Source organism: Montipora capricornis, chromosome 14 (assembly GCF_036669925.1).
Source record: "Montipora capricornis isolate CH-2021 chromosome 14, ASM3666992v2, whole genome shotgun sequence".
Classification (NCBI taxonomy): domain Eukaryota; kingdom Metazoa; phylum Cnidaria; class Anthozoa; order Scleractinia; family Acroporidae; genus Montipora; species Montipora capricornis.
Window position 1 is genome coordinate 31,619,121 of NC_090896.1, and position 12,500 is coordinate 31,631,620.

The window sequence follows — 12,500 nt, forward strand, 5'->3', positions numbered from 1 at the left end:
ATTATTTAAGTCATCTGATATATATTTGACACTAACACCTAACTCTCCATTAACGTTTTTGCAAATATTGCACCATTTCCTCAATAATGTCGTATTCCAACAGAATGGTTGCTCCATTAACCACTGCCTGACCATGGAAATCTCTTTGAATTGGAATCAAAAATTCTTATACGTCCTATGCCGTCAATAATAATAGCAACGGTGTTTGTTTCTATTGTTAACAAGAAGGCATCACAGTCCTTTCTTAACATATTAAGAATATCTTGCGGTGGTATAAAACAGTTTCTGACATATGACATGTGTAAGTCACCTGCACAGCTGCTACTAAACTTACTGACATAGTTGTTGTCATTGATTGACAAAGCAGAAGGATCTCAGATAATAAGAGAAAAATTACTACGATGAGTATAGAGTGAATAACCCAGCATCAATATTACAATGAAGTTTGCACGACACCACTGGGAAGCGTGAGATGCATTAGTTTTACAGTTGTAATTAACAATCACTGATAAATAACATTGCCACACATTGTTTAAACCGGTATATTTCAAGTCCTGCGACCATCAAAACATTACCTTCAGCCTTGGTGACAGTCTGCTGTAATAGTTTTTGAAGATTTCACAAGGCACAAAAGGCCGGGATTCATTTCCACGTCAACAAGAAAATATAACAGCGATAAAATCGAATTTGAGTTAGCCAAAGCTTTGCAAAGTAGGTTATTTGCCAGGAGCAAAATTGTGTTAGAAGGTATTTATTGCACTCATGTAAAAAATAAACAATAAGTTAGACAAAGATTTCCCTCGGAAACGATTTGAGTATTCTATGGCGTTTAAATGAATGTTGTGCAATCCTATGGTATCTCTATATTGCAATACTATAAACATGACCTACAGCCTCGGACAAAATTGATGAACTTGCCCTCCGACAATGTTGTTTTGCCGCATGGGCTCAGACACTCGCGTTCAAACAACATTGTGGGGGGAGGGTGAGCCACGACCAGGCTGTACTAAAGCTACAGCCAGTGGCAAACGTTCTAGGAACTGTACACGAATATACAGATCTGAAGCTTTCGTGGCTCACTCTCCCGTCACAATGTTGTTTGGAAACCGAATTCAAAGATGGCACGACTCAAGAAGCATCCGTCGGTCGTTCCCAGTCAACTTCGTTTCTAACAAGGAGTGACAGCATCAAAAATCGATACTCTCTTGCCAACAAAAAGCGATGACGAATTCATCGCTCAAAAAAACGTGACTCATCCTTATACTTGTACATATTCATTGCCGTGAGAATGGCATCTTAAATTCCCACTTAATTGCTCCCGGCGGACCTTGTAGCTCAGTCGGTAGAGCAGCGGTGATTTAACCCGAAGGTCCTGGGTTCAATTTCCACCATGGTCAACCCTTTTTCTCTGTCTTTGTGTGGCCCCAATTCCATTAATAGGGTTAACGCTCACATGCTTTGCATGGCTACAAAATAGCACTTCACATTACCCTCCAATAGTTAATTCCTTGGGAATAAGTTGATTAACGTTAGGCAATCCTTATCCACACCATTAACTGATTAGAGTGTAATGTGAAGTGCTAGTTTTCTACCCCATATGAACCATGTGAGCGTTAGCACTACTAATGGAAATGGTCCCACACAAGGACAGAGAAACACTCTGACCAGCCTGTGACTGACGTCCATTGCCTTAAATCAAGTGAATTTTCATCCAATTCGCACATTGACACAAACATTTAGAGGTTACTGTTATTAGAAAGACGAAAAAAAGCTGAAATATGTTACTGTGGTATTGCGTGGCAAGGGCTCAGGAGGGAGCTTTAGCAACGACGACGGGAACGGCGTTGACGTCCCCCATAAAACCTCAAATTTGACTATTTAACGTTGTAGTTTTGCTGACGACGGCAAAGAAATGGACAAAAATGAAAAACGCACGTGCGGACAAAGCGTACAAAGCTATTGTTTTTAGCCACTAAATATGCAAATTTGTAACGTTTTCGTTGCCGTCGCCGTTAAATCTCCCTAGTATGGGAGTGGGGGGTCTTTCTTGAAAAAAGAACACTGGTTCTCAGCTTCTCTCATCCCCTGTTAACGGCACGTCAAATATCCCTATTGTGTTAGGTTTACTTCCTATAATTAGTGAAGCATGACCTTATTTAAAGGCCTTCCTTCAACGGACAGGCTTTTCGACCGTTTGTTTTTGTTATAGATATTCACATTGCTAATCATAGCAATCTGATTGGATGAATTTCAGGATTTTCATATATGAAAATTGTTCCATGGCTCGCAATGCCTGTCCGTTGATGGTAGGCCTTTAAAGTAGAAATAAGTGCCCAAAAAGGCATCGAAAAATAGTTAATCGAGGGAGTGGTTATGAAACCTTAAAACCTTCAAAAGTGAGAGCAGTGTTGTCGCAAGCGATATTGAGTAAGCCTTATTCACGATAGCCGCCATGTTGGTTTTAAAATTGTCATGCAAATTAGCCATGTGTTATGCTGGGGGGGCAAACATTGGAAATAAGGCAAATTTGCGGAAAATCGGCTCGTTGAAATATTGAAATAACATTGCTAAAAGTACATTTTAGAATTCAGAATTAAGTACCTTTTATAATAATTTTATATCGTTTGATTGCCCGTTGACATTTTGACTTTTACTTCGTTATCTGATCATTTTTCACTAAAAAAAACATCCAAATAACTTGTGTAATCATTCTATTTTACTACTTAGGTGATAAACATTCAATGAACGAGATACAAATCATCTGTGTGGCTAAATGTTCGTTACAACCTCTCGAACTTGTGTTGTTTGCCCCCTCACAAGTGTGTTGCTAATTTGCATGATAATAGCAAATCCAACATGGCGGCCATCGTGAATAAGGTCTATTGACCGTGACAGTGCACAACATTTTGTTTTCGCTTCGCACGGGTTCGCAAATCACACATGTCCAATACACCCTCATACCACCCAATCTGAGCCGATTCGTCTTTGCACTTGAGAATTCGACTAAGTTAAAGTCGATTCCCAAGAACCAGCAGAGGCTTACAACATGTTGACGATTCCACTCGAATCTAGCGTCAGGTGCTCTAATTAGTCGAGTCGTCTTGCTGGCAGTCGATTTGCAAGATACTTACAAAAAAATAAAGCAAGACCACGAGAAAGGCTGTTTGTAAATGTTGACGATTGGACTCGAATTGACTCGAATAAAGTCGCATAATTGTGGAAAACATCTTGCCATTTGTCAAGGTGCGCCAAGTAGCGAGCATTGTGCGAGGTAACAATTACGGTGTGTCGGTGTAGTGCCTCTTAAATCGTTTGAGCTCCATTTATTGTGTAGGAGGAATCAAAGTAATCGATTATTGTTCGGCCGAATTGTTCAACGAGAACAAGGTGGAATAATTTCGAAATACTTAAATACTTACGAAAGCGCTGGTAATCTCGCCATATGTCTCCGTGCGTCACACATCACATGCCGTCAAATCGAGCGTTCCAGCATCATCTTACGAGAAATCTTTCGTCCGCAGCAACCCATGAGTAAAATGAGCAACGCATAAGCAAACCTGATGAACAACTCAAGAGTAACCTAGGATCTCTCACCCTTATCCTCAGTGTGCTCCCTACTCATTTGGGGGGAGTCACTCCAAGGGTTGATGAGTAGCTCATTCTGAGTTACTCGCCCCGTCACTCACAATGAGTATTTTGGGGGAGTCAGTCCAAGGGCTCATGAGTAACTCATTCTGGATTCGCTCTGACGAAGGGCTAACGCTCGAAACGTCAGCTTTTAGAATCTCTGTACGGTGGCCAATTTACATTATCAACTCCGTTGATAAAACCAAATTTTTGTATAACTCATTCTGAGTCACTCACGCCCATGACTCACAATGAGTATAAAAGCAGACGTCAAACTCGCGATGCTCATTTGGAGCAATCCCTTTGGGTGAGTGTATGGCACATCTCTGCATGCCGCTACTGCCACAAACCGTTTAGTCGGGCTTATAACAGAGTTCTTCACGAGGGGCGAGGTTGTTGGAAACGCATATACCAGGAGCCTGTGGGAGACACTACCATGGGGGACATATTTGAGGAAGTACCACCCTATGCTGCCTCGGAAGAGAGAAGTGAAGAAGATGAGGAGCGAAACCAAGATGAAGAGGAAGAACAAGACTTGGACTCGGACTCGGACATGGTCATCGAGTCTGAGGATGAAGACGTTACTGACAGGGAAATGGATCACCAAGATCCCTGAGAAACTCTGCGCCAAGAGGTGGAAGAGTCACTGAGTTCAACCTATGACAAAAAGGTCAACAAGTTCTTGAAGGAGGGGGTCTCTGAAACGATAGCTGATACCAAAGCTTTTAATGCCCTGTTACCCGTTTACAGAAGAAAGTTGCGAGGGCTGTACTTGCACTATCTCCAGTGGTTTGAACGTCTAAAGCATGACCCCGTGCATAAAGACGTTATGAAAACCCGACATCTTTTCATTGAGGAGGATTCAATGGATGTTGTAGAGGCTACAGATCCAGCTGTGGGGAGACTGAAATTTTTATTGAACAGGATGATCCAACCGCGTCCCATCCCAACGCAAGATGAAGAAGAACAAAATGATGATGACAAATGAACGATTTTTAGGTGTACAAACTAAAGAACGTTGTTTGTGCTACTGTGCATATGTGTATTGACTGTATGGGTCCTCAGGCCTCCCTATTTTGTGAATACGGAACGCGCCCAGAGACTGGGACTTGTTTGACTTTTGTATTTTTGTTTATAATAACCTATGGACACGGACTTGGATAAATGATTAAAGAATGCCTCGTTTCCATTTTTTTTAACGTGAGGGTTCTGGGTCCCCGTGGCGTCATCGTTTTCAACCAATCCCCGTGTGTGATGTCATCCCGTCTCGGCCAATCCCGTATGCGACGTCTCTATATATGTCACGACCCTCCTCTCTTTACCCTCTTTTTACAACATGGTCACCTGCTGAACGGATCTGCGCAATATTTTTCATATAATTCAATGATGAGAAATGTTCAAGTCTTCCGTGAGAACAATATCATTGATACGACCGGTGGTGGCTGGCTCGTACGTAAGTACGGGCTCCGCCTTCCTACGCCTCCCTACCCGAGAGAAGGCTTGGCGCGAGTAGGTTCCTTCTGCATCCCCGTGTTTGTCGTCGGATCTATCCAACGCCGCCGACCGGCTAGACGAGTTATTGCTTCGTGCCTCTCCCGCAGGATCATCGTCCATTGCTTTCGACGTAGTAGCGGAACTAAACGACCGGTTACCACCCCGCCATGGGAATACCTCTCCTCTCTAAGTCTTCTCACATGGGGACTATAAATGTTGGGGTACCCCTTTCCCCCCCCCCCCCAATCTCTCTCCTCAGGTCCCCCCCCCCCATCCCTCTCCTCAGGTCGTGTGACCTTACAAGTCAGGCCATAAATGTTGGGGTACCCCCCTGATGCTAACACGTACGAAGTGGAGTCGTGTAAATAGACCATCAAACTCAATCTTGCTTCGACCATTGGCTTTTTCGTGTATCAAAACGCTAAGAGGCGCATGTTGGAATTCTACTACGACTGCGTCGACAAGTATCTCGATCGCAGTGATTTCCAACTCTGTGAGATAGACACGGACAGTGCCTACATGGCACTTTCTGTGGTGGAGTATACCCCCAAGCCGTGCTTCAAACGGTTTGGCAACGCAGTATCCGACGCGCGACGAGCAGGGGATCGGGACCCCAGTCAGGCTATCGTTGCCGACACCATGAAATTGGTGGGAAACTCGAGTTACGGCAAGGCCATTATCAACCAAGAACGGCACCGTAACGTAGAGCACTGTTCCGAGATCAAGGCTTCGCAACTGCTGAACGAACCTCACTTTCGTGGGCTCACACCCATCAATAACAACACGTACGAAGCGGAGTCGTGTAAAAAGACCATCAAACTCAATCTTCGTTCGGCCATTGGCCTTTTCGTGTATCAAAACGCTAAGAGGCGCATGTTGGAATTCTACTATGACTGCATCGACTAGTATCCTTGTTTCGACTTCTTTCCTTTCCGTGTAGCTAAGTAGCTTTAAATACCCGTAAAATGGAGCACGGATGGAGACGGGGGAGTAAAATGAACGCACCGTCGACCTCAGGTTTATCAGTTGAATTACTGTTACGAGTTATCGACGTTAAATATGGTTGCTTTACTTTACTTTACTTTACTTTACTTTACTTTACTTTACTTTACTTTATCTTGATCGCAGTAATTTCCAACTCTGTGAGATGGACACAGACAGTGCCTACATGGCTCTTTCAAGGAAAAGTGTGGAAAGCCTGGTGAAACCTGAACTGAGAGAGGCATTCGAGGCAGATAAAGCGAATTGGTTTCCACGTACGGACACACCCGAATATCGTGCCTACGACAAAAGAAAGCCGGGACTCTTCAAGGAGGAATGGCAAGGGGACGGCATCATTGGACTTTGCAGTAAGACCTACTACTGCTTTGGCGCAAAGGACAAATTTAGTTGCAAAGGGGTGAGCAAAGGCTTGAACGCCCTTGACAAAGACAAATATCTCAACGCCTTCTTCACTCAGCGCCCAAGCAGTGGTGTCAATCGTGGCTTTCGCACCGTCAACAATACCATGTACACGTACAATCAAGTGCGCGACGGCTTTTCTTACTTTTACCCCAAACGAAAAGTCCTGGACGATGGTGTGAGCACACAACCTTTGGATATTTGAAAGTTGCGGGGTGTGCGTACGGGGCGCCAACTTTTATGTGTGGACTGAGTAGGGACACTGCGGAACTGGGGTGACTTTAAGGAGACTCTACCCCATTTCTTGTATATATTGTAAATATTTGTTACGGGGCACCAATTCTTGGTGTGACCGGTGGGATGAGTGTGTTTTTTCATTGGCCGGCCACATCCAAAATCAGCGTGGATCAATAGGGTGCATGTATGGGGCGCCATCTTCTTGTAGAGATCTTGTAAATCGTCATTAAAATCTGTTTTGGTTGGATTTTCTTGTGTGTTTTGTGTTTTTAGCAGAGGGGTCTGGAACCTTTTCTTCCTAACTGGGGAGAGGTGTCCCAGTGGGGTCTGGGACATAAAAAACGCCTAAGGAAACGCCTAAAACGGGTTTGTCCGTTGAAACGTCTACAAAAACGAAACGCTCACGACCACGCCCCTAAACAATTCCTACGGTCTGTCAATAAAATTTCTTCTCGACCAATCAGGAGCCAGCTGGATAATTATTCAAAGTATTAGAGCTTTGATAATCCTAATATTATCCCGTTACGACGAACCAATCAGAAGCCTCCATTTCAACGCGTCCTTAGCAACGCCCCTTGCAACGTTCCTTAGCTCCTCAAATTCCTTTGCGCAAAAAAGGAGCGCGAATCATACATGATATATATACTACTGGAAATGATTTGTCACTGAGACACAAATCACTGGTGAAGGATTAAAAGACTCAGTCCGTAACCAGTAGCCGTTGTTAGAAAAGATTGAAGATGACCATTTGTGATTCTGAAAGTATTTACAAGGCAAACGATTAGCGTGGTTCCAAAATTGAACATATCAAAGGTTCGAGAGAGAATTCTGGCCTGAACAGTTTGTTTGAACATGACTGTGTGTTGAAAAAAAAGCTACAATTGACTATCACATTTTTTCTGGATTTATGAGACTCTAAATTTCAGTTCGTTCAAAGTGTTAGTAAACTTTTGAATAAATCATAGCAACATAGGAAGCTAATAAACATGCAAAACCATGTCGTGGGTAAGCTACACATGATTGTTTCAAAACCGGTCAGGGTAAAATGCAGACTGCAGACTGCAGACCAGGGGTAAAATGCAAACCGAGGGTAAAGTAAAATGTTAATAATAAAAAACTATTCCTAAGGATAAAGTAGTGAGTGTTCGTGATAACAATGGGGGTTGACAGGCCTACACAACTCCTATCCACGTGTTTTAGCCAGCTTAGAGTTTGGCTCGAATGAGTGTCTTTTAAGGATCTGCCCCTTTTGTACGAAATGCTCGGGGGATCTTTAAATATTTTGCTAAGTTGCGGTTGTTGTTGGATTTTAAAAAAATTGCCTGAGTATTTGTTTAAGATTAGGCACCGTTCGGTGGTATCGTATGACGAACGACAAGATTTGTACTTACTTTGCGCAAATCTCATTATAGCATGTGAACAATTGGGTGTTCGATAGTTCAGTACACTTAAAACTGCACAAAAAAGCACAGAACTGGAGCTAACCTCTCACGCCTTGCTATCTTACGGCAAACATCAGCGCTGTTCCATCAAACACACCATCAATCTAGAAAAGAACACAACATGCTGTAAATAGTACATTTTAGCCACAAGAAGAAACACAGCATCAAGCTGCGTACAATTGGATCGAACGCTGCATGCTCACGTTTCGCGAGTGACAAACCAACCAATAAAATCGCAGGATTTTTGATTCGCCGCTTGAGGATTAACACTGAAATAACTTCTCTTTGCCCGAGTGATACCGAACATTGGTCTCTATCGCTCTCCCTTATCGGCAACTGATGAGATCCCGAAACCGCGGTCTTGACTGAGAAAGACGGCCATGAACCTTCTAACCGAAGACGGACTTATAGCAGTCCCAACAACCTCCAAATAGGACGATGCCCAAATGGAGATTGAAATGTTACTTTCAGACCATGGCGACTTATATTGCTCCAACCTCGCAGACATGCAGCAACGAGCATACAAAACCGGACAAAGAACGTGCGGGAAGGAAAAACCTTTATTAACACAAACGTTTTCAAAGGAGAACGATTCGCAAACGAATCTATATTTCATATAGAAACGCATTTCAAATCTACTGAAACATTTCTGTATATACACGCATTTCTCAAATTGCCACCCCTTAGTGGTAAAAAAAGGGCTTTATCAAAGGCGATGCACTTAGACTTCCCCGAACAAATTCCTCTGAAAAGGAATTCAAAACTAAAATCTTGCATTTTAGAGCACATCTTATCGAACGAGGATACCCAGAAAGCCTGATTACGGCAACACTTTCAGACATCACTTGAAATTTGAGAACAGGAAACTTGCCCTCGTACAGAAATGCAAAGAAGATAAGTGAATCTTGTCGTTCATCACATAATACTGCCCAACGGTGCCTAACCGTAAACAAATACTCATGCAAAAATAGAATTTAATCCAACAACAACCGCAACTTAGCGAAATATTTAAAGATCCCCCGAGGGTTGCGTACAAAAAGGGCAGATCCTTAAAAGACATACTCATTCGAGCCAAACTGCGAGAAAGCTAAAATACGTGGATAGGATTTGTGTAGGCCTGCCACCCCCATTGTTATAACAGTCACTCTTTATTTTATCCTTATCACTCGTTTATTATTGATATTTTATTTTACCCTTAGTCTGCATTTTACCCCTGGTCTACAGTCTGCGTTTTACACTGACCAGTTTCAAAGCATTGCAAATACTCTCAAATTTCCGACTTCAAATCCTGTTACCAGAAGAGTTTTCTTCACAAATTTTGATATCTATATCTGCGATTCAGTGCAAAATCCAGATCATGGACATCGAAATAAAGCATTGACATAAAACCGTACAACATCAATATTGGTCTACTTTATTCAAGACTAACAAACATCATCCTTTTCAGTACCTTACATTTTCAAACAGTGAGAAAATTGCCGTCAAAATTGATCTTGCATTTCCTCAGCAATAGCCTAACTTATTGTTTCTGTTTCCATCTGTACACCACAGTGTCCGCCATGATCAGACCTTTTACATTTCCAACGACACGAAACCCATGCAGCGCGATTTTCAAATTCAGTGCTCATAAAGCGATTTGTTTTGTCCCCGCTTCAACATGAAAAATAATATTTTTGTCTTGTGCTAAAGCTGCTCCGTTCGTAAACTGCCATTCCTGTCCCTGGGCCCTGGACACATCAGTTAAATTCTGCGTGCAATTATACTTAACAGAGGGGGCAGCTTTTGTGTCAACGATTACTAGTTAGTATCAATTGAAAGCTAAGGCATTTTAGATTTGCTATGTAAAAACCGCTTTCAAAAATACCTAGATTTTGAAAATAGTTTCGAAAATGCCGATTTTCCGACATTTTGCAATGAGGTGCCGGGGAAAGCCAGGGTGGGGATTTTTCAAAGGGAACACAAAAACTGAACGATATTTTGGCAAACGTCAATAGTCTAAAATAGTTGTTGAACAAGGGCGACATGCATGTCCCCTCATGTCGTAATTAGTATGAAGTAAAAACGTCAGTATTGTAGACTTTGTCTATGCAAAAATCGCTTCAAGAAAAGGCCTATAGCTGGAGTTTTCCAAAGGTGTTGAAATTCTCGATTTTCTAACATTCTGCAAAGGGGATGCCAAGCGAAAATGTTGAAACAAGGGCGATTTTTTAGCCAAACTAAAATACTTTAGACATGAATGCATAATTAGGTCATTGAGCGAGTTGTATGTGCTAGTGTTTCTTTTCTGCTTCTAGATATTTTCGTAAGAAAATCGGCCATTTTTGAAAATTTCCTTTTGGTTCCCCACTTGCAAAATCACAGGAGCCTATGAGTAGGAGCTTGCCTAGTTCTCCCATACAAGCCCTATGAGTCAACCTTTGCGATCATTTTTCTAGTTTGAGAGTGCTACGAGTTCTTCGGCTCTGCACGCACTGTCTAGAATGGCTAATCAGAATAAGGCTATTGACAAAAATAGCACAAACAATGTATCCAAATTGTATATTTTAATTTAAACGTGAGTTTCCTGCTGAAGGATTAGTTCAAAAAATAGAATTATACGCGCAAAGATTGACTGAAAGATATAGTGCATAGGGAGGCTCCTAGAGGCATAGTCTCCTGAAAATCATAATTTTCGATACTTTTGAAAAAGTTGCTATTTCTTCTATTCTTGGCCATTCTCCAATGGTGTTCTTCCACAGAAAACATATACAGTCCCTAGGATTTCAGCACATACCAATTAGCACATTATGCGAGTTGTAGTCCTTAGCTTTCTCGATCCAAGAAGTTTTCCTAAAAAGTTGGCCTTTTCTTGTTTTTAATTGTCTTCCGCCCTCCCATGCAAAATCTCAGAAAATTTGCATTTTTAATTGTTTTGAAAACGTTGTTATTTCTCTCATCTCTAGGCTCCCACGACTTGTATTTCCTATTTTTTTAGCCTCCTGGGCCCGGTTCTTCGAAAACCGATTAACTTAATCCAGGATTAGCATAAACTTTGGTTTATTGTTTTCAACTTTGAAGTGCAAGTTTCTTTTGGCTATTTTTGGTTTACAAGATTGACTTCCTCTAATGCAAACAATTTGCCAAATACCAACGTTGTACAACATTTGGGAGTAGAGAAATAAACTCCTTGGTAATTCAGTTTTAATCTGGGATTAGCGTTAACCGGCTCTCGAACAAACGGGCCCTAAAGTTTCCCTTAAATATCAGTCATTTTTCAGTATTTTGCCCTGGTCTTCCTCTGCAAAAATTTCAGAAAATTGACATTTTCGACACAAAAAACTTGCCATTTTTTTTACTCTATGCCTACTTGCAAGCTGTTTTTTGCATAGAAAATATCTACAGTCAGTAAGCTTTCATTACTTTTGTGAATTGGGGCATTTGGCTAGTTGTATTTCCTCGTTTTTTTTTTTTTTTGCTTCTAGAACTTTCATCAAAATACAACAAAACGATCTGCAAAACTTCAAGCTTTTAAGGTAAGTTAGAAGCTATCATCTTAGTTTTTAATTAAATCAAGCTCAGCTTATTCTGCGGTGGCGCACAAGGGCTAAACAAAACTCAATATTGAGTTGGATACACAACAATCTTTCGATACAAAATAGTTACGTAGAACAGAACAGCGTTTCACGATGAAAAAATGTATTTCTTTTAGGTGTCTAATTAGGTTGCTTGGTATTAGTTCCAATTGGGATAATTAGGCCTTTATATACCACTTCTTATGAATGTCACACCACTTGACGCCGACTAGTTTACTCGAGTTGCACTTTGTTTTATTTCGGTTTAGATTTTTTCGTTCAATGCCGGGCGACGAACAAGAAACGGTTACTCGACAGGATTTAACCAAGTTCCGTACCTTCCTACTCGAGCAACTCAAGTCGCACACTTCTGAGCTCTCTTCTAAGTTCGCGAAGGCTTCTACCGACGCCGAGTGTACTTTATCTGTCTCTAAACAGCTCAAACTCGAGAGCGAGCTCAAGTATTCCTATCCTGGTAACGAAAGGAACTATAAGTTCAACCTTGAAGTTTTGGATCTTCTCGAAAGCGTTTCGAACTTCTTGTTCAAGATTCAGCGAAAGCGTCTCTACTTTTGAACGATTCTATGAAACTTATAAAGGAACGCAACAGAAAGATCCGAATTGCTGATTCTTCCGAAGGAGGTTGGCTCACGGTCAAACATTACGAGAGTAACGCTGTTGCCATTGACTTGGAGGACAATAAAAGGATCCGCGCTGCTGAAAGGGAAGCTTGAGAGTCAAGACCCGC

General features: G+C 41.8%; 1 protein-coding gene across 1 annotated transcript in view; it reads left to right on the forward strand.

The window, feature by feature from the left end:
• The window catches only part of LOC138033137 (C-reactive protein-like), a 42,430-nt gene extending 41,637 nt beyond the window's left edge, over positions 1-793 (forward strand). The window contains exon 5 of the mRNA XM_068880903.1: positions 1-793. This exon is cut by the window's left edge and continues 2,150 nt beyond it. The gene's annotated coding sequence lies outside the window, so the exon portion shown is untranslated.
• Positions 794-12,500: the final 11,707 nt, after the last annotated feature.